Source organism: Dreissena polymorpha, chromosome 9 (genome assembly GCF_020536995.1).
Source record: "Dreissena polymorpha isolate Duluth1 chromosome 9, UMN_Dpol_1.0, whole genome shotgun sequence".
In the NCBI taxonomy this organism is placed as follows: Eukaryota; Metazoa; Mollusca; class Bivalvia; order Myida; family Dreissenidae; genus Dreissena; species Dreissena polymorpha.
Window position 1 is genome coordinate 39,261,064 of NC_068363.1, and position 21,288 is coordinate 39,282,351.

The window sequence follows — 21,288 nt, forward strand, 5'->3', positions numbered from 1 at the left end:
ACAAGGTATTATCACCTGTATACCAAAAGAAAATAAGCCAAGAACAACCTTTAACAATCTTAGACCATTAACTCTCTTAAATGTTGTTTACAAAATAGCTTCAGGCACAATTGCAAACAGACTTAAAACAGTTCTTGACAAATTAATTTCCAAAGATCAGACTGGATTTATAAAAGGAAGATATATAGGTGAAAATACTAGACTATTGTATGATATCCTAAAATATACAGAAGATAACAAAATCCCAGGACTCTTATTAACGTTAGACTTTGAAAAGGCGTTCGACTCATTGGCATTCAATTTCATTGAAAAAACTCTAATTTATTTTAACTTTGGTCCAATGTTCAGAAAATGGATCTCTCTTTTTTTATACAACACTATGTCAGCCATTCAAATCAATGGATTCCTGTCTGAATCATTCAAAATTGAAAAAGGCTGCCGTCAAGGCGATCCGATCAGTTCTTACATTTTTATACTATGTGCAGAAACATTGGCAATCAAAATAAGAAACTCAAAACAAATTAAAGGAATAACTATTGAAAACATTGAATACAAAATTTCCCAATTTGCAGACGACACATCACTTTTATTAGACGGTTCTGAAAGTTCTCTTAACACAGCACTTGACCTATTGCATACCTTTGCCCTGGAATCTGGACTAAAAATTAACTATGACAAAACAAAACTCATATGGATAGGCTCCAAGAAATATAGTACACACTCAATAAAAACTAAATACAAACTTATATGGGGTTCAACCAATTTCAAAGTACTAGGTATCATATTTGATGTCAACATAGAGAAAATGATTGATTATAATTATTCTAGCAAATTGACAATGTTACAAAATATCATAAATTTTTGGAAAAGGAGAAATATCTCACCTTTAGGAAAGATTACTGTAGTTAAATCCATGTTACTCCCCCTTTTCACTCATTTATTTATTGCTCTTCCCAGTCCAGGAGTACATATATTAAATCAAATACATAATTGTTTTTACAACTTCATATGGGATGGTCCTTTAAAAATCAAACACAATATTCTTATCAAACCTTATGAAGAGGGAGGGCTGAATATGATAGATATATACTCATTTGAAAAAAGTATGAAGCTAACATGGATAAAGAAACTTGCACTATGTACAGGTAAATGCTTTGTATTAGTCTATTCACTGTTTGATGTTAAAAAAATGTTAAATATGGGTAATGCATATGTGCAAAAAATTGTTAAAAGATTAACTAACACATTTTGGAAAGATGTTCTTAATTACTATAGCATATATGTTAACACATTTAAGATTTGTACATTTGATGATGTATTAAATATGCCATTATTTTACAATGACAACTTTAAAATTGGTATGAATTGCATTTATGATAAGAACATGTATGAAAGAGGAATTAGACTTGTTAGAGACATATTATGTACCTCTGGAGGGTTTAAGACCAAGAATGATATTGAGAATTACACTGGAAAAGTGCTAAATTTTTTATTCTATGAAGGAGTTAAAAGAACTGTATCAGATTTTATTAAAAAATCAAGTTTTGCTACTGTTAACAAGTCAAACACCACTGGAGTATTTTTCTCTTCATATCTGAATGTTATTGTTTTTAAAGCAAAACCAAATAAATCAATATATAGCACATATACATTTAATAAAGAAAAACCTACATGTCAAAATAAGTGGAATGAAATATTTAATAACATTGACTGGAAGTTTGTACATAACTTTGTTTTTGAAAACTCCAGAGATACATATATACAATGGCTTCAAACTAGAATTGTACACAGAATCTTGGGTACAAAATCTCTGTTATATAAAATGAAAATTGTTAACGACAATCTATGTTCTTTTTGTAAAAAACATGAGGAAACCTTAACTCATCTTTTCTGGGAATGTGAACACATTCAACCCATTATCAACTATATAAAATATTCAATGAATCTAAACAACATCAATTTTCCCAACATCTCTTGCCAAGATGTTCTACTTGGGATTTGTTCTGAAAAAATGACCCCCATTAATATTTTATTTCTTGAAATGAAAAGGTATGTTTTTATCTGTAAAAAACATAGTAAAATCCCAACAGTACCAGGGCTAAAAAATAGTTTTCAACTAGCATGGGAAATTCAAAAGCACACCATTTGCCAAGGATCGGAATTTCCAAATTGGTCAGTTGTAAGATTATTAATCAATGAACCCATAACTTAAAATGTACTTGCTTTACATTGATGTGCACTGAAATGAATGATTTCAACTATACACTGTGGTTTTGTTTTCACATATTTTGTTTGTTCAAATCTACACTTTCTTTACCTTTTACAAAAGAAAACAATGATATGTGTAGTACAAATCTCCATATTAAGTATGAAGATCCCTGTGTTATATAGAAAGTATATTTGCTACTTGTATTTTCTGTACTTTCACAAAGTTTGTCATCTACTATGTATCTATGTATACATGCATACATTGTACATTGCTAAATATAAACTTGCATCCGCTGTTTATAAACGTGCAAATCATTTAGTTGTATACTAACACAGGCTGTATTTAATTGCTACTAACACATAATTTTTGTAAGGTATGGAGTAGGATGGCCTCGACCTACACATACCTATTGACGAGGTAAATAAAGTTTTCTTATTAAAAAAAAAAAAAAAAAAAAAAAAAAAAAAAAAGATTCTGTCTTTTTTCATTCTTAGACTTTCTTAGACTAAGATTTGGCGATCCTGGCTTGTTATATGTAAAGAATCTTAGTAAACGATTAGCATAAATGTTTTCATTTTGAAATTTTATTATTTGATATTCTTAATGAAATGCATTTCTTCTTAGGGTAAACATCAACATCTAATACAATGCTACAATGTAAGTCTTAAACAAATATGTTTAAACTAATGTAAGTCTTTTCCTGTAATGTATATGTTATGCACATTCCAAAGGGTACTGTATTGTTTTTAAGCCATAGATTCAAATGCTTACTTATTTTTAATCTATTGAGGTAACTATAGTTAAAAAATATTGATAAATATAGGCAATGCATTGTGGGGAATTTTACAATACTTGTGTAAATCTACAGCAACAATAGCTTACCCCACTGGGCTACAAAATCTACAGCAACAATAGCTTACCCCCACTGGGCTACAAAATCTACAGCAACAATAGCTTACCCTCACTGGTCTACAAAATCTACATCAACAATAGCTTACCCCCACTGGGCTACAAAATCTACAGCAACAATAGCTTACCCCCACTGGTCTACAAAATCTACAGCAACAATAGCTTACCCCCACTGGGCTACAAAATCTACAGCAACAATAGCTTACCCCCACTGGGCTACAAAATCTACAGCAACAATAGCTTACCCCCACTGGTCTAGAAAATATACAGCAACAATAGCTTACCCCCACTGGGCTACACAATCTACAGCAACAATAGCTTACCCCCACTGGGCTACAAAATCTACAGCAACAATAGCATACCCCCACTGGGCTACAAAATCCACAGCAACAATAGCTTACCCCCACTGGGCTACAAAATCTACAGCAACAATAGCTTACCCCCACTGGTCATATGAGTTGATATCCCAGATCAAATCTACAGCAACAATAGCTTACCCCCACTGATCATATGAGTTGATATCCCAGATCAAATCTATAGCAACAATAGCTTACCCCCACTGGTCATATGAGTTGATATCCCAGATCAAATCTACAGCAACAATAGCTTACCCCCATTGATCATTTGAGTTGATATCCCAGATCAAATCTATAGCAACAATAGCTTACCCCCACTGATCATATGAGTTGATATCCCAGATCAAATCTACATCAACAATAGCTTACCCCCACTGATCATATGAGTTGATGTCCCAGATCACACCCTGCACAAATATCTTGTGCTCATACATCACTGAAATGAACATGGAAAATAATATCATCTGTCTCCTGGGCTTAATGCATGTTCCTTAAGTGTCAACCCTGATTAGCCTGTGCAGTCAGCACAAGCTAATCAGGGACAGCACTTTCTGCTTTCATGTTATTTTTTGTTTTGAAGAGGTCTCCTCTAAGGGAAATTCCACTGTAGGCGGAACGTGTCATCCTGGATTAGTCTGAGTGGAGTGCACAGGCTGATCTGGGACAACACTTTACGCACATGCATTAAGCCCAGTTTTCCTAGAACAAGTCTCATATTGAAATCATGTACAAAATAAGCAGATACACTGATTTGTGAGTATTCATCTTCCCATCAAACTATAATTGTTGAAGTCTGTTAAGCTAAATTTTGGTATATATATTGCATCAAAGTTGGAATAATATAGATATGTTAAATTTTAAAAAGCAAGTCAGCTATGTTATTGGTCAAAATCAACGATATGGTAATATGGTAAATATGGTAAAATATGGTAAAACTACAATCAAGTTTGGATATACAGGACTGTTTACAAATGATCATTGAATCCACTCCAAAGGACTGATAAAATGTTTGATTATATACCTATAAATATTCTTTCTAAAATTTCCACTCTTTCTAAAATAACAAAGTATTTTCCCTCTTTCTAATATAACAGAGTTTTTCCACTTCAAAATACCAGCTAAAAACAGAAATTCCTTATTTCACAGTAGGAAATCCATTTCTGTACTTACAGTTGGAAAAGCACACTAGAGCTACTTTTATTTTGCACACATTGTAAATATCCATAAAGTTCTAAGAAACATTAGGAATACCCCATTCCCAAAGTTTTAAAGGCTTCATTTCCAACCCTAAGTTATTGATGAGCAGCAAACAGCATAAAACCTGAACAGACTGCGAGTTACTTGCAGGCTGTTCTGGTTTTAACTTTTATGCTGGTTGAAAAAGTCATTTTCAATTTGCTTCTTATTGGGGAAAGAACATTTAAAGATATTTCACAAAACTAAACGCACACAGCAACAATTGTCAACTTTCACTCACAAACAGGAGGTACTTAGACATGTTGTAAAGGCTCATAACTATAAGTGCCCCCAGGAGAAATGGTGTTACTTTCTGGACAACAATGGAGTTACTGGGTCGGTTTCCTTGGAACACCTGACAATCAAAGGATGCTGTTGTAAAGAGTCATATACACTACCATCAAGTCCAATAACTAATTTTGTTTGCTTAAAAAGGCTAATGTCTTGAAATCTTAAAATAAATTACATCAAATTACAAAGTTTAGAATAAAACAACACACCACACATACTATCAATAACATAAGTTATCGTTTGTTGCATGTATACCAAGTACTACAGTAGTATTTGTAGTAGTGTGTTTCCAATTTTGGTGTAAATAAAATTGTGTAATGAAAACCGCAATACAAATAACATGTAACAATAATTACTCGCACCTTTATGCAATCCTGACTATACGATTTTGTATTCTGCCCATACATAAAAGACAGTCTTTCCGAAATTCCGTCGGTCCTCGGATGTTTCCAATCATAATTTGGAAAATCTGGAAATGATTCTTATATTGCAGAACCTCGTTTCCAGTAGAGCTGTAACGATTCGGTTCGATGCATCGAAAAACCGGTTCAACGTCGCCGATTCGATTTCGATACCAATACGGCCAATTTCGATTCGATTCACTGCAATCCCGATTGATCCGCATTTTAAACCTTACATTCCAAATCCGTCGTCTTAACTTTTTTGCCATTTGTAATACCGCTTGTGATTGGCCAATAGCCAATATGGCATCCAATGAATGCATGAATAACATGCTGAGCATTACATCAGCCGGTAAAATGGCTTCTTCAACCGCGCTGAAAGACGCACCGTCAAAATTAAAATAAAAAGTATTGGAACATTTCAGGTTTCGCGAAGGTTCTGATGCAAAGGCAACTGTCAAAACGTGTTTTGTTGACGTTAGTTACCCTTAATCTGGAAGCAATACAAATTTGAGGCAACATTTAAAGAGAAAACACTAGGTTGATGTTTCAGATGTGATACATTGTGCATTTTATGTTATTTAAGAGTAACTAAACAGGATGTTTGGTCAATAAATTTGATTCTTATAAAACAAAGTTGCGTATTTAAATTTTAAATTGTATTTCACAATTGAACACTTTAAATGTACAACATAATAAGTTAATAACAAATACCAAACATATAAATTCATGCTCTGGACAAACCAAACAAGAAATAGTTTGCAAAATAAGCAGCAAATAGTTTAATTTGAATCGAAACACATTAAATACAATGATTACAATTATTTCCGGGCTCTTTAGTTGTTCATATGTGTTATAAATGAAACTGATCACAGTTCACTATTGCATATACCAGTGCTGAAGATAGGGTCGATTAACCAGCGCGATCACTCGATAGCCACTGACAGCAATAAGTACTTCCAGGCTCTACAGTACCGCAGGGACCAGATAGACGTGTACGCCAATAGCTGGCGCACAGAGGAGCCGTTGTCGCCTTGCGATAACTTCGTGCAATACGTTCTCAAAACTGGCGTAGATCAGGTGTGTAATCCAGTTTCTAAACTTGGCATGGCGGAAAAAGTTCAATATAATATTACACGTTTGTTTTGTTTAATTATAATTTGTCAGACTAAGGCTTATCAGAATATGGTTTATGTTACACATAAACCGTTTTTTGTTGAAGCCCTCAGATCTATACCGTCGAAGGTATGCACAATGGTCAAGCTTTGAAATAGTTATAATAATAGGTCTTATAAATATGCACCACTATTTTCCTGAAAATATATTCTTCATGTTTAAAATACCCGTACGTACGAAGTGATTAGCACAGTTCAAATCGGCAAAAGGTCAAGTTCATAGAATGGGCTGTTTTTTTTAATAGAAATTAGAACTATAAAAGGTAATCAATTAGAAATGCCATTGGGTGTAGATACACTATGGTTATGTATTAGGGACGCAACGGCAAGGGCTCGATCTTTGTGTTTCCATCGGGGCCAGTGGGAAACTGTTTCCCAAACAGCATCTACACCATTGCAGTGAACGGACTCCTTGCCAACCATACCGGGCTCGTCAGCAGTAAGCGGAGCTCTGCTGTCCTCGTCTCGGCATACGTAGGGCAAAACAGCCGCACCGATCATGCGGTATGTTGCCACAAGTGTACATGTTGATTATTTGAGTCGCGTTCTGAGAAAACTGGGCATAACGATGTGCGTAAAGTGTCGTCCCAGATTAGCATGTGCAATGCGCACAGGCTAATCAGGGACGACACTTTCCGCCTAAATTGGATTTTTGCTAAAAAGAGACTTCATTTAAACGAAAAAAGTCAGAAAAGCGGAAAGTGTCGTCCCTGATTAGCCTGTGCGGAATGCACAGGCAATATTGACTGCATAAAACCTCTTAAGTTGAGGCGAATAAATCATTAAAGATTTGAACACATGGGCCATGATCATTTTTGTTTGGATGGATTAGATATGCTGATTGATCTTTGCAATATGGTGCTGTTGTCTCCCCATGACCTTCTCATCCCCATATCTGACTGTACAGTTATACTTCGCTTTAAGTCTTTCTATTTTTTATGAGTTAACATTTGTTATAAATATTTATATTTTTCGTTTAGTTGATTATTTCTGTATTAAATACGTGTTTACTTTGAGTTGTTAATGGTATATTTTTAACCACTATTCTTATGAAACAAGTATTGATATTAATTAGCTTAACATGCATATTTTTAGTTAATTTAGTGACAGTTCTTACAGCAATTTTGTGCTTTCAATAACAAAGATTTGCATTCTTAAATATAGATTAGAGAAGCTAGAAACACTTAGCCAGATACAACAACTATTTAACCAGAACATTTTTTTCCACGTTATAGTTTTTTCTAATTGGTGGAACCTTCACTGTGATCATTTTTGTATGACACGGATGTATTATCATTGTACAGTTTTGGTGTTGTTAATATATATTTCAACTTTGTTTTGTGTTGTTTATTCTGCATGTCCCAAATGCCCTTCTGCTGACTTTTACATTTACTCCTTGTGCAAATATATATTCTGCTTGTGTAGAAAAACGAAATAAAAAAGCAAGTAGACTTGTAATGTTTTTCTTTTGGAATTGTTATAGTGAAAAAATAATAAATGAAAAATATACAGACAATTCGTAAGTTGGTTTGGACTTCTCAAATGCTATTGTGATTTCCCGCTATGACCTTACTTCCAACTTGTTTGCATAAGTCCCTGTTCCTATATTTTGTTTTTGTCCCTACTATTGCCCTTTTGCTAAAATCATTTCAACATTATCTATTTGCAAGGTTTAAAATAACTTTGACCAAAGATATTTTAACAAAGTTGTTATCAAATGGTTAGTTGATGTCTCAGCCTACATAAAAACATAATAAACTCGTGTCCCTTATAATAATTGAACTATTTATTTCAAATAAATTGTTTCCAGAAGAAAAACTGGATTGTGTGTATATATATATATATGTAATTATTGTGACAATGCTAGTATAAGTGCGCCAAGGAACATATTCGAAAAGCGTTGTGTTGCGCTCCTTAGTGAGTAAATGAGATCCCAAGGACAATGTTTGCTCAATTTCAGATGCATTTTGTTCAAAATTCTCTACATCTATGTTTGCTCATATAGTATGTATGACAAAATAAACTGAATGGTTGATCAGAATTTAACACGTTAATTTAGGGATTTAGCTGCAGAACAATTGGAGGGGTTGTGCTTCCATTTTTATGCACCACCTTTTTTGCCCCCCCCCCCCTCATTCTTCAGTATTCTCGTAAATACAGACACAACCTACATCTTTTAATGGCTATTGATGATTTTATAAAGTATTGTACAAAATTACTTGGTTTTCGCGTCGATTTGTTTTTAATAAGGAACATGCCCCAAGAATATGAGTTGATTGATGCTTGAGTATAACTGAACACAATACAAATAAGTCACTTGCAATTCCCAAAGGTTTATACGACATGGTCATCTTACATTAGCATCCATCTTGCATTTTCTTCTCTAGTAACTCCAGCATGGAACATAGTATCGCTGATTCAGCCGCTTTCTTGGCAGTGTCCTGTGTATGTCACGGTTTACCGATGCGGGATATGTTTAACGGTTCGTGAACCAACTCATTTCTGCGTTTTCAACTGCCTGCAGTTTCATTTCGTTAAAGGCTATCTTATCGTGCGAACTAAGAAAGCATAACGCTGATTCAGCCGCTCTCAACTCGGTATCCTGTGTACTTAATGGTTTCGGGATGCGGGATATATTTAACGGTTCGTGAGGATTTTTTTCTCGTCTGCTTTTACAACTGACTACAGTTGCATTTCGTTTAAAGCTATCTATTGTGATAGAGCCTAACGCTGATTCAGCCGCTCTCAAGTCAGTGCCCTGTGTTTTTAATGGTTTACCGATACGGGATATATTTAACGGTTTGCGAACCGACTCTCGTCTGCTTTTACAACTGACTACAGTTGAATTTCGTTTAAAGCTATCTTTTATATCGTCATAACACCGAAAGCCTTACGCTGATTCAGCCGCTCTCAAGTAAGTGTCCTGTGTATACAATGGTTTGCGGGATATGTTTAACGGTTCGTGAACCAACTCTCGTCTGCTTTGACAACTGACTGCAGATGCATTTCGTTTAAAGCTATCTATTATATCGTGATAAAATAGAAAGCCATACGCTGATTCATATGCATCCGCATATGAATGTCCGTGTTGCACCAGTTCTATGCGCAAGTTGATTCCATGAGAACTGTTAAACGCATACAGTAAAGATCAGAGGCATGTAACGCACATTGTTTCCTTATACTAAATTGCATAAACATACATAGACATCTGATACTGAAAGAAACTTTTTAGTAATAGCTCTATAAAATACATCGCAAACAATACATGCACATAAAATAGTTCTTCCTGAATGCCATGAGCTTGTATGAGTAAATACTTGGATTAATTGCAATTAGTACATACAATAAGTTTAATGCTTTACCCGTTCGGCTGACTTGGGTTCTCGGTCCTCGAAGAAAACCATTCTTGTTGTTCGCAGCACCCATTTATAAATCCTACGATCATTTTTAAAATCAGAATTACTGCTACAGATATGAATAGTATAGCATACATTGTAGTTCTGGATTTATTAAACTTAAAATTCAATATTGTAATTCAAAACTTTTATTTAACTGCGTTTGAGATCTTCAACAATTCAGTATTTCCTTATCAATGTATAGTAATTTTGCGCAAAATGTTTCATAACACCGCATCTTCTACTTATATAGCAAGATCTTTGGAACATTTATATGAAGTACTCTGAACCAATAAATATGTTTAAAGAGGCCTTTTCACAGATTTTGGCATGTTTTGAAGTTTGTCATTCAATGCTTTAAATTGATAAATGTAAACATTGGATACAAAAAGCTCCAGTAAATATCACGAATAAAATGTAAAAAAGAAAAAAAGGTAACCCTCAGCTGAGCTCGAACCGCTGACCTCTAGAGTCCTGGAGTAAAAAGTCTACTAAATAGACCACTCGGCTTTTCTTCCGAATACAATGCCCGATGTATTTTATACTTTATATAAGCAATCCTCGTACTTTCACAAAATATACCGACAACAACAGAACTCTCCAAATTATTAATTCGTTTCGCCAATCGGGACACCTCGGACAATTCCGCCATATCGGCGATCGTCTCTCGGGTGTATTTGGTGGAAGGATATGTCTAACGCCTCTAGGCGGAAGATATTACACCGAAAATATAGTTCGGGTTACACACCAGTAAATTTGCACTAAAATAACCGATAATGTAGATATATAAGGACCAATATCTTTAAGGAGTAATATAATAGAATATTTATTAATGTTATTGTTTAAAATTAGATATTATTGCATGCAAAATATTCAAATTTTAATAAAATGTTAAGAAAGCCAATTCGTTGTTTATTGAAGTGAAAAAAACAACATTATTCAAACTTAAAAGAATCAGTATTTCTTAAATTATACTCATTGCAACATTGCTGATGTTCGGCTGAAGGCGACAAACTTTGAGATTTAATCAATATGTTTATGTTCTATACCATAAACAATCGTACAACACTGTAAAGTGGTACAGAGAAAACTCTTCGGTGTAATATAAGAAATAGTAAACTCCACGTTGGTCCCAATGGCATTATAGTGACCAGCCAGGCAGTCACAAACTGTATCTCAATGTCAGAGAACTAACATTGAGTGGGGCTTGATTGAATTTTAAAAACGATTCTTTCTGTACATTTGATGATGGCAACCCTACAGTACTTCTGGCAGATATTTTTTATATTTTATCCTAGGCATTTTAATTCCAGATGTTGTTATCCTGGCCAGGCAACTAGCTTTTCAAAGCCTTAAACAATCCAGTGCCATTAAAATTAGGGACAGTGTAACAGTGTTCAGTTTTGGTAATATTAATATATTAAGGCATAACGTTGCCCTTGGAAATGAACTCCATTCAGAATGGCCTCTCAAAATAAGACATACTGTATTGGAAATGTTACAACTGAGCAGTGGTGTTGTTAAACTTTATATTATTTATTTTTTAAGAAACTTTAAGATACATATCACAGGCATGCACATGGTTTTGGGTCGGTACTCTTTAGATGGGAAACAAAAACACAAAATATGGTTGACAGTGCAGGCAACAATTGTAAAAAGATATTTTCCATCCCTGACTGCCATTACTGACATAAAGTAATTTAACTGTAATATGTCTGGAAACAGTGTAAGTCACACTTTTCTAAATATTGAATTATTCATGCATATGTATATATATGTCATACAAGTACAGATCATACAATACAGTAAATTTACAACATTTAACAATTGGAAAACAATTATCACAGGTTTTGGATCACAATGCATTGATATATCACATTTTGAATATCACAGTCAAAGTTAATCAGTTAAATTCAGTTACAAGTAACTAGTCAGTGTATTTAGCAGAGATCTGAAATAACAAGTAGTTACAAGATGTTGAAACCAAGACATGATATATATACCACAGGATGTCCCATGAAAGTTTTGCAACTTATTTCCAATAGGGTCCTATATATGGGTGGCAAATGTACAAAAATGGTGGCATTAATACACATAAAAATATCATTCATTTAAACTTGAGACGATAGTCTTGAGATCAAATAGTAAATAGCATATATTATTAGAGAGCACTGGTTATACTATTATCTTGTTATCACATTTAGATGTATGTTTTCATGTAACATATTCGGGCCTACAGCTCAAAAAAATGCTAGCTACGCCCCTGAATAATCTTATTCTTGAGTTCACCTTTTTAATAATATTATTAACAATAGATGTAGCAGAAAGATCAGTGTCGAATATTGAACCAAGGTGTTCAACAGATGATTGAGAAACAATAGTGTGATCATTACATTTTACATAAAAATTATGAAGTTTAGATAATTTCCTTTTGGAACCAAACACTATACATTCAGTTTTTCCAAGGTGTAAAGACAGTTTGTTATCCACTAACCATTTAATACAATTTTCAAGTTCTTTACAAAAAACACTACTGATGATACAAGGATCTTTGTGAAAATAAAGGATGACACTTTCATCAGCATATAGAATAAGTTTACATAAATACAATAATCAAAAATCACTAATATCCTATATCAGTGTTAAGGCATTATGAAATGGAAATGGGTGTGACAAGTAACAAGAACCCTACACATTTACATCACAAAACATCTGATATCTACAATTACTGGATATAATATATATGTTGAAAGTTAATATAAAGAGGGCAATACAAAAGAATGTACAAAAGTAGTAATAAATACAAAACAACCAGTTAACAATGTTAAGATTTATGCAGTTGTTGGCAATAAGAGAACAATTACCATTCTTAACTTTGAATTTTGCAAGTGTAAATACATGTATGTAAATCAGAACACAAGAATTTGTTTCCCGGTCACTTTGAGCGATATAAGTGCCCAATGTTTACACTCAGTGAATTTGTAAAACCAACTTATATGTGCTAACTGTCTGTCCGAAAACTTAAACATTTCCTATAACTTTTGCAATATTGAAGATAGCAACTTGATATTTGGCATACATGTGTATCTTATGGAGCTGCACATTTTGAGTACTCAAAGGTCAAGGTCATCCTTAAAGGTCAAATATATGGCTTCAAAGCGGCGCAATAGGGGGCATTATGTTTCTTACAAACACATCTCTTATTTTTACATGAAAAACCACAGACATTGTTGGAATTTGCCACATATTAGGCATTGTGTATACATTTTTAAACTCAATTTTCCACACAATGAAACAACTTTTCAAAAAGGCACCAACAAATGTTCCTCCATCCCCTTTGCATGCTAAACAAAGAATCAGTTTTTAGCTCCACTGGCCAAATTTGTTCAAATTATGCCCCTGGGTCAAATTTGACCCTGCCCCGGGGGTCACAAAATTGAAAATTGCTTATTTAAGGCCTATTTTGTGAAAACTTTCAAAATCTTCTCGCCCATAACCATTGGGCCTAGGGCTATCAAATTTGGTATGTAGAGACATCTAATAGTCCTCTACCACATTTGTTCATATTATGCCCCTGGGGTCAAATTTGACACTGCCCCGGGGGTCACAAAATTAAACATATGCGTATATAAGGCCCATTTTGTGAAAACTTAAAAAACTTCTTGTCCATAACCATTGGGTCTAGGGCTACCAAATTTGGTATGTAGTGGCATCTTATAGTCCTCTACCAAGTTTGTTCAAATTATGTCCCTGGGGTCAAGTTTGACCCTGCCCCGAGGGTCACAACATTGAACATATGCTTATATAAGGCCTATTTTGTAAAAACTTAAAAAATTTCTTGTCCATATCCATTGGGCCTAGGGCTACCAAATTTGGTATGTAGTGGCATATAAAGTCCTCTATCAAGTTTGTTCAAATTATGCCCCTGGGGTCAAGTTTGACCCTGTTCCGGGGTTCACAAAATTGAATATATGCTTATAAAGTGCTTATTTTGTGAAAACTTTAAAAATCTTTTGTCCATATCCATTGGGCCTAGGGCTACCAAATTTGGTATGTAGTGACATCTTATAGTCTTCTACCAAAATTGTTCAAATTATGCCCCCGGGGTCAAATTTGACCCTGCCCTGGGGGTCACAAAATTGAACATACGCTTATATGGAGCCTTTTTTTGTGAAAACTTTAAAAACTTCTTGTCCATAAACGTTGGGCCTAGGGCTACCAAATTTGGTATGCAGTGACATCTTATAGTTCTGTACCTAATTTGTTCAAATTTTATCCCTGGGGTCAAATTTGACCCTGCCCCGGGGGGTCACAAAATTGAACATATGCTTATATAAGGCCTATTTTGTGAAAACTTCAAATATATTCTTGTCCATAACCATCTGGCCTAGGGCTATCAAATTTGGTATGTAGTGACATCTAATAGTCCTCTTCCAAATTTGTTCAAATTTTATCCCTGGGGTCAAATTTGACCCTGCCCCGGAGGGCACAAAATTGAACATATGCTTATATAATGCCTATTTTGTGAAAACTTAAAAAAAAATCTTGTCCATAACCATTAGGCCTTGGGCTACACAATTTGGTATGTAGTGATATTGTATAGTCCTCTACTTAGTATGTTCAAATTATGTCCCAGGGGTCAAATTTGACCCTGCCCTAAGGGCCACAAAATCGATTATATGCTAATATAGTGCCTATTTTGTGAAAACTTTAAATATCTTCATGTCCTTAACCATAAGGCATAGGGCTACCAAATCAGGTATGTAATGACATCTAATAGTTTTCTATCAAGTTTGTTCAAATTATGCCACTTGGGTCAAATTTGACCTTGCCCGGGGGGTCACAAAACTGAACATACGCTTATATGGGGCCTATTTTGTGAAAACTTTAAAAATCTTTTTGTTCATAACCATTGGGCCTAGGGCTACCAAATTTTGTATGTAGTGGCATCTAATAAACCTCTACCAAATTTGTTCAAATAATGCCTCTGGGGTCAACTTTGACCCTGCCCCAGGGGTCACAAAATTGAGTAAACGCTTATAAAGCGCCCATTTTGTGAAATCTTTAAACATCTTCTTGTTGAAAACCATTCGGACTGCGGCTACCAAATTTGGTATGCAGTAACATCTTATAGTCCTCTACCAAGTTTGTTCAAATTATGCCCTTTGGGTCAAATTTGACCCTGACCTGCGGGTCACAAAATTGAATGTTATATTATACGCTTATTCTTATCCTTAACTCTAGGACCTAGGTCTACCACATTTTGTATGTAGTGAGGTATAGTAGTCCTCTACAAAGTTTGCTCAAATTATGCCCCTGGGGTTTTTGACCCAGCCCAGGGGGTCACAAAGGTGTACATGTGCTTAAATAGGGCCTATACTTAAGTATTTGCACATGCCGAGAATATTTCTTTCAGCCTTTTTTTCAGCAGTGGAGCGATACAGGGCCATCGTGGCCCTCTTGTTTATAAGAATATGTCAAAATGGGCAAAAGTCAGGGACAATACTTTCTAAATGCCCTTTTGACAACTATGGTGACATGCGGCTGTAGTATATTTTCTCTGTAAATTTACAGCAAAACACAAAATGTCATCATCATAAATGTATAGCTTACATGTATATAAATATGATACGAGGTCTTACCCGGTATTTATACAAATTAACCTGGATATTTATGAAAAACACCATCTCCCTGTAGAGTGTAAAGAGAAAAGGCATTTGTTCACCAGTAACATTATGTTCAGTACTGGTAACGAACATGAAAAATTCAGTTCCCAATTCATCAACTTTGCTTAAGTAATAATGCATCAATGTTGATTCTAAAGAAAAAGAGTAATCATTTATGCCTAAACTGTTCTGCTGTCCAGAAGCAAGGACGTCATACACAATTTTAAGCTTTACAACATTTATAGTTTTAGTTACTTAACAATCTTAAATGAATGTCCATTCTAAGTTTGCTGTCGTATTCTTCCCTCAAATCATACATGTTTCTTGCATAATTGAATGTTCATGTCCATGGATCACAATGTATATAGAAACAAACATTATTTTGAATTATCTTTCACAGTTATATATTTAATATTAGGCTAATTTTGGGATACACTAAAGCAAATATTAACATTTGTCTCAAAATGAATCATCCTCTGAAGCCCCCGATGGGATTCAAACCCATACCTCTTTCCTCTGGAGAGGAAAGTATTCTATCTTAAAATACAAGGGCATGTAAGAGGAAAACTAGCAATTTCAAAGGGACGTTTTCACAGATTAGACATGTATTGAAGTTTGTTATTAAATACTTAAAATTGATAAGTAAACATTTGAGCAAAAAACCTCAATAAAAAAAAAGAAAAAAAAAGAAAGGAAGTCTTCCTTAACTGGGCTCGATCCACTGGCCCTTGGAGTAAAAGCTTAAACCAATGGGCCATCAGTGCTCCCATATAGTCAGTGGTTTACTGTATACTTTATATAAGCAATCCTTTAAATGTCACAAAATCTAACTCAGGGTTCATACAGATTTTCTTGAATGAAATTTTAAGCACTTTTCAAGGGAAAAAAATCCAAAGTCAAGCACTTTTTTAATCCGACATACTGAAAAATGTATATTATTTCAGTGTCCAATACTGACAACATTTTTCGCTAAATTGGTCCCTTCTTGCTTAACATTCTTTGTGACTTACAACAGTCTGCACTACCCTGATACTGTAACAACTGTTTTAATCAAAAGTAAGATATTTCATTATGATATAGTACCGTTATTGACCAAAGGCATTACACATACCAAAACAAAACCCGTTATTTGTATTGAATATGTATTCTAAACGTTCACTCTTCTGGTGGCTTTACGACGCGGATTCCCCAATACTAGCCATCTCTATATCTGTTCTGTATGGAAGCATATTTGTGCCACTACTTACCAGATGTAATAACGTGAAAATAATGGCGGATTTCGCGAAAAAAAAAAAATTGTTTTTCTCGATAACAGATAAATGTTCACGAAAAGAAAATAAATTATGTTAACACGAATTTTTCCCTGTAAGTGCTCTAAACTGCCACCACATAAAGATAAATTAAAGTTTTCTCGAAATAAATCACTTTTCTCGAAAACAGATAACTTTTCATGAAACCTGACTTTTCGTGAAAACTTTTCACGAAACCTTAAAAAAATCGCGAAAATTGCCAGATCTAAAAATAGATGCACTTCAGAGCCTTTAACGTGAATACCTAACGTGGTGTTCTACGCGTGGTCTGTTAGTATGTTTTAATTAACTTATACAAAGTAGATCTATTAACTGTATAATAGAGTGATATTAATCGTTATTAAAAATGTTTTTATAAATATAATTTGGGAAAGCACGTATTCATAAAAATCAATGTTTTCAGTGGTAAACTTATTTTTTTTTGTTACAGCTGTCCCAGAGCTTTTTTTACTTTTTGCTGTGTCTGAGGCACTTAATAAAACCTCGTAAGACCTTAATTATTTAACATGAAGTGTTAAAAGTGTTAGTATGGTCTTTTGCGGTTGTTTTTGTTTTTTTCTTTTCAGAGTATTACCTATCCTAGAATTCCAACATGCCAGATTTGCAGAGATAGATATTGCGATACCTTTTTAGACTGTGAGCACATACTGTGCTACGTTTGCAGCTGCGAAGAAAGGGGTTCGATATGCCCCATTTGCAGGTGTCAGTTCAACATGTCAAAAAAAACTGTTTTACTTAATGAAACTATATTTCTTGGACTGATTTATGGCGAGGGAGTAGTTGGGTACGATTGATTAACCAATGAAAACCCAGATGGGTTTTTTATACAACCGTAACCAAGCTCATACTATGTACTATGTAGTTTTAATCAATATTTAATGAAAAGTATTAAGAAATACCCAAGGAGGGTGACACTCATGATATTATGATGTTTTTTCATTATTTTGGAAATTAGGTTTTACACACTTGAGCACAAAGTATTTCTTCTTTTGATTTCCTTGCTGTCCTGTTGGTAAATAGTTTTACATAGACTTATTTAGCGCCATCTTGGCCTTGTTTATTTGACTTGAGGGTTTTAAACTTGAGATGCCAGCATATATGTTCATGTATACTTGTGTACTGTTGGATTGTGTTTTATAATTGCTATGTTTTTACAATTCTTATAGAGCACTTATTAAACCAGGGTATCTTAAGTGTGGATATTAATTTGTTCAAATTTGGATATGGATTTCAAATTTCTAAATGTAACATTGACATTACATTGGTAAATATTTGGATATTTTTATAAATAACATATTTTGTTGAAATTTTTCCAGATTTCATTTCTTACACAATGAAAGTGTATATTTTAGCAATAGTGTCAAATGAACAAATTTATGACAATGGAAGTCATTTTTGATAAGGCTGAAAATAATGAATATTGTAAAATTAACTATAAAATACATTTTTAATTCACCCCAGACATTGCTTGATAGCTGGTAGAAATATTCCTGCTAATGAAAAGGAAACTGTGTCCCTTTATGTAAAACGGTATTTTAGAATTTTATTCTTGAGAACAAAGTTAAATCAAAGTTTTCTGATAAAAAATGTATACTTTTAGTAACATTTAATAAAATGTTTATGTATACTTTTAGTAACATTTTAATTAAAAAAAATAGCAAATACCAACGAACATAAATGTTATACATTGTCATCTTTGAGATTATTATTGAATAAAGCTTACTCAGTTTAAAAGGCCTGTCTGTGAAGAGTTTAAAATAGTTCTGTATTACACAAATTTTCAAGTTTTTTTCGCATTTTATATCCTTCAGTTTAAGTTGTTATCCCCCCCCCCCTGATAGGTCGGAGGGGGATATTGGAATCGCGATCGTCCGTCCCTCTGTGTGTCCGTCCCGTTTTTGTCCGGATCATAACTTTGCCATTTATCACTAATCAAATTTCACTCATCCTGCAACAAAGGCTCCCTACTATTAGACGATGTGTCTCGCCGTAAATTAAGATTGCTACCCCCAAGTTCAATACCACACTTATAGGTCAAATGTCCATATATGACAATATGATATTGTTTCGCGTCCAGAGCATAACTTCCTCATTTATCAAGCAAATTTCTTTTAACTTGGCAAAAGTGATCCCCATCATAAGACGATATGTCGCGCTTTACAAACCAGGGTCCCTACCTCCAAGGTCAAGGTAACTCTTATAGGTCAAATATCTATTTATGACAAGATGATACAGTTTTTGGTGTCCGAAGCATAACTTTGTCATTTATCAAGCAAATTTTAATTAACTTGGCTCAAATGTTCCCCATTATTTGATGATGAGTGGCACATAACAACCATGTCCCATTCTTCAAGGTCAAGATCACACTAATAGGTCAAATGTCTATATATGACTATATGATATAATGTTTTGTGTCCGAAACATAACATCTTCATTTATCAAGCAAATTTCATTTAACTTGGCACAAATGTTCCCCATCATTTGCCTATTTGTCGCGCTTAACACCCAGGTTCCTACCTCCAATTTCAAGGTCACACTTATAGGTCAACTGTCCATATATGACAATATGATATAGTGTTTCGTGTCCGGGGCATAACTTCGTCATTTATCAAGCGAATTTCATTTAGCTTGGCACAAATGTCCCCCATAATTAAACGATGTGTCATGCTCAACACTCAGGTCATAACCTCCAAGACCAAGGTCACACTTATAGGTCAACTGTCTATATATGACAATATGATACAATTTTTTTTGTGTCCAAAGCATAACTTCGTCATTTATTAAGCGAATTTTAATTAACGTGGCACATATGTTACCCATCATTTGACGATGAGTAACGCTTAACACCTAGGTCCGTACCTCCAAGGTCAAGGTCACACTTATAGGTCAAATGCCTATATATGAAAATATGATATAAGCATTTGTGTCCTGAGCCTAACTTCGTCATTTATCAAGCGAATTTCATTTAGCTTGGCACAAATGTCCCCCATAATTAAACGATGTGTCACGCTCAACACCCAGGTCATAACCTCCAAGACCAAGGTCACACTTATAGGTCAACTGTCTATATATGACAATATGATACAATTTTTTGTGTCCAAAGCATAACTTCGTCATTTATTAAGCGAATTTTAATTAACGTGGCACATATGTTACCCATCATTTGACGATGAGTAACGCTTAACACCTTGGTCCGTACCTCCAAGGTCAAGGTCACACTTATAGGTCAAATGTCTATGTATGAAAATATGATATAAGCATTTGTGTCCTGAGCCTAACTTCGTCATTTATCAAGCAAATTTCATTTAACTTGGCACAAATGTTTCCCATCATTAGATTATATGTTGCTTTTAACACCCAGGTCCTTACCTCCAAGATCAAGGTCACTCTTATAGGTCAAATGTCCATATATGATTATATGGTACAATGTTTCGTGTCCGGAGCATAACTTTGTCATTTATTAAGCGCATTTCATTTAACTTGGTACTAATGTTCCCCATCATTAGACGATGTGTCGCGTTAAACACCCAGGTACCTACCTAACATGTCAAGGTAACACTTATAGGTCAAATCCCCATATATGATACAGTTTCATGTCTCATTCGTGTCTGGAGAATAACTTCGTCATCTTTCAAGTGAATTTCATTTAACTCGGCACAAAGGTTCATCATCATTGTCCAATGTGTCATGCTTAACAGCCAGGTCCCTACCCACAAGGTCAAGGTTACACTAAGATTTATAGGTTAAATCACTATTTATGGTACAATGTTGCATGTCCTGCCTGCGTCCGTAGCACAATTTCGTCCGCGAAGTTCTTGTTGTTTTGTTGTTTTTTTCATTCTTATTTTCTTACCTTTTTGATAACATTGATTTCACATTGATTGCTTTGCTGTGATATGACAAAAAGTCTGTCTTATTTTATATAAATAATTTCTAAAATAAACAGTGTCATTATTAATTTTATTTGCCCTTGCTTGACTGAATCATGTTAATGTGTTTTAGCCCTACTTTTCGACGCATGTTGAGTAATTGTTGTCAGACCATTGTAGTTGAGGACATCAGTCTTGTTTAAGTGTGTGACTGGTGTCCATTTTTCAACAACTATCAAAGGTTTTCACCTTTAACTTTAAACACTTGCAGCCAGTTGTGTAAACTTTGATAAAAGTTATCATTGGTTATCTTTTTCAATATCTCTGGTGTTTGGATAATTTAATTTGGATTCCAATTGTATAAAAAGATTCACGAGACCATCACATGCTTTGGATATTGTTTTGTTGTTGTTAAAGTTAACCAAGGTCTTAACCAATTCGGACAAATTTAAGCAGTGGGCAAAGATAACC

General features: G+C 34.3%; 1 protein-coding gene and 1 long non-coding RNA gene across 2 annotated transcripts in view; one reads left to right on the top strand and one right to left on the bottom strand.

The window, feature by feature from the left end:
• Positions 1–21,288, bottom strand: part of LOC127845154 (glucose-6-phosphate isomerase-like) — a 73,399-nt gene that overhangs the window by 2,792 nt on the left and 49,319 nt on the right. The gene's annotated exons all lie outside the window — the stretch shown is intronic.
• LOC127845171 (uncharacterized) lies at positions 5,861–8,032 on the top strand. The gene is made up of 3 exons (XR_008033081.1): positions 5,861–5,879; positions 6,298–6,482; positions 6,893–8,032. It is a non-coding gene; the product is annotated as an uncharacterized LOC127845171 (long non-coding RNA).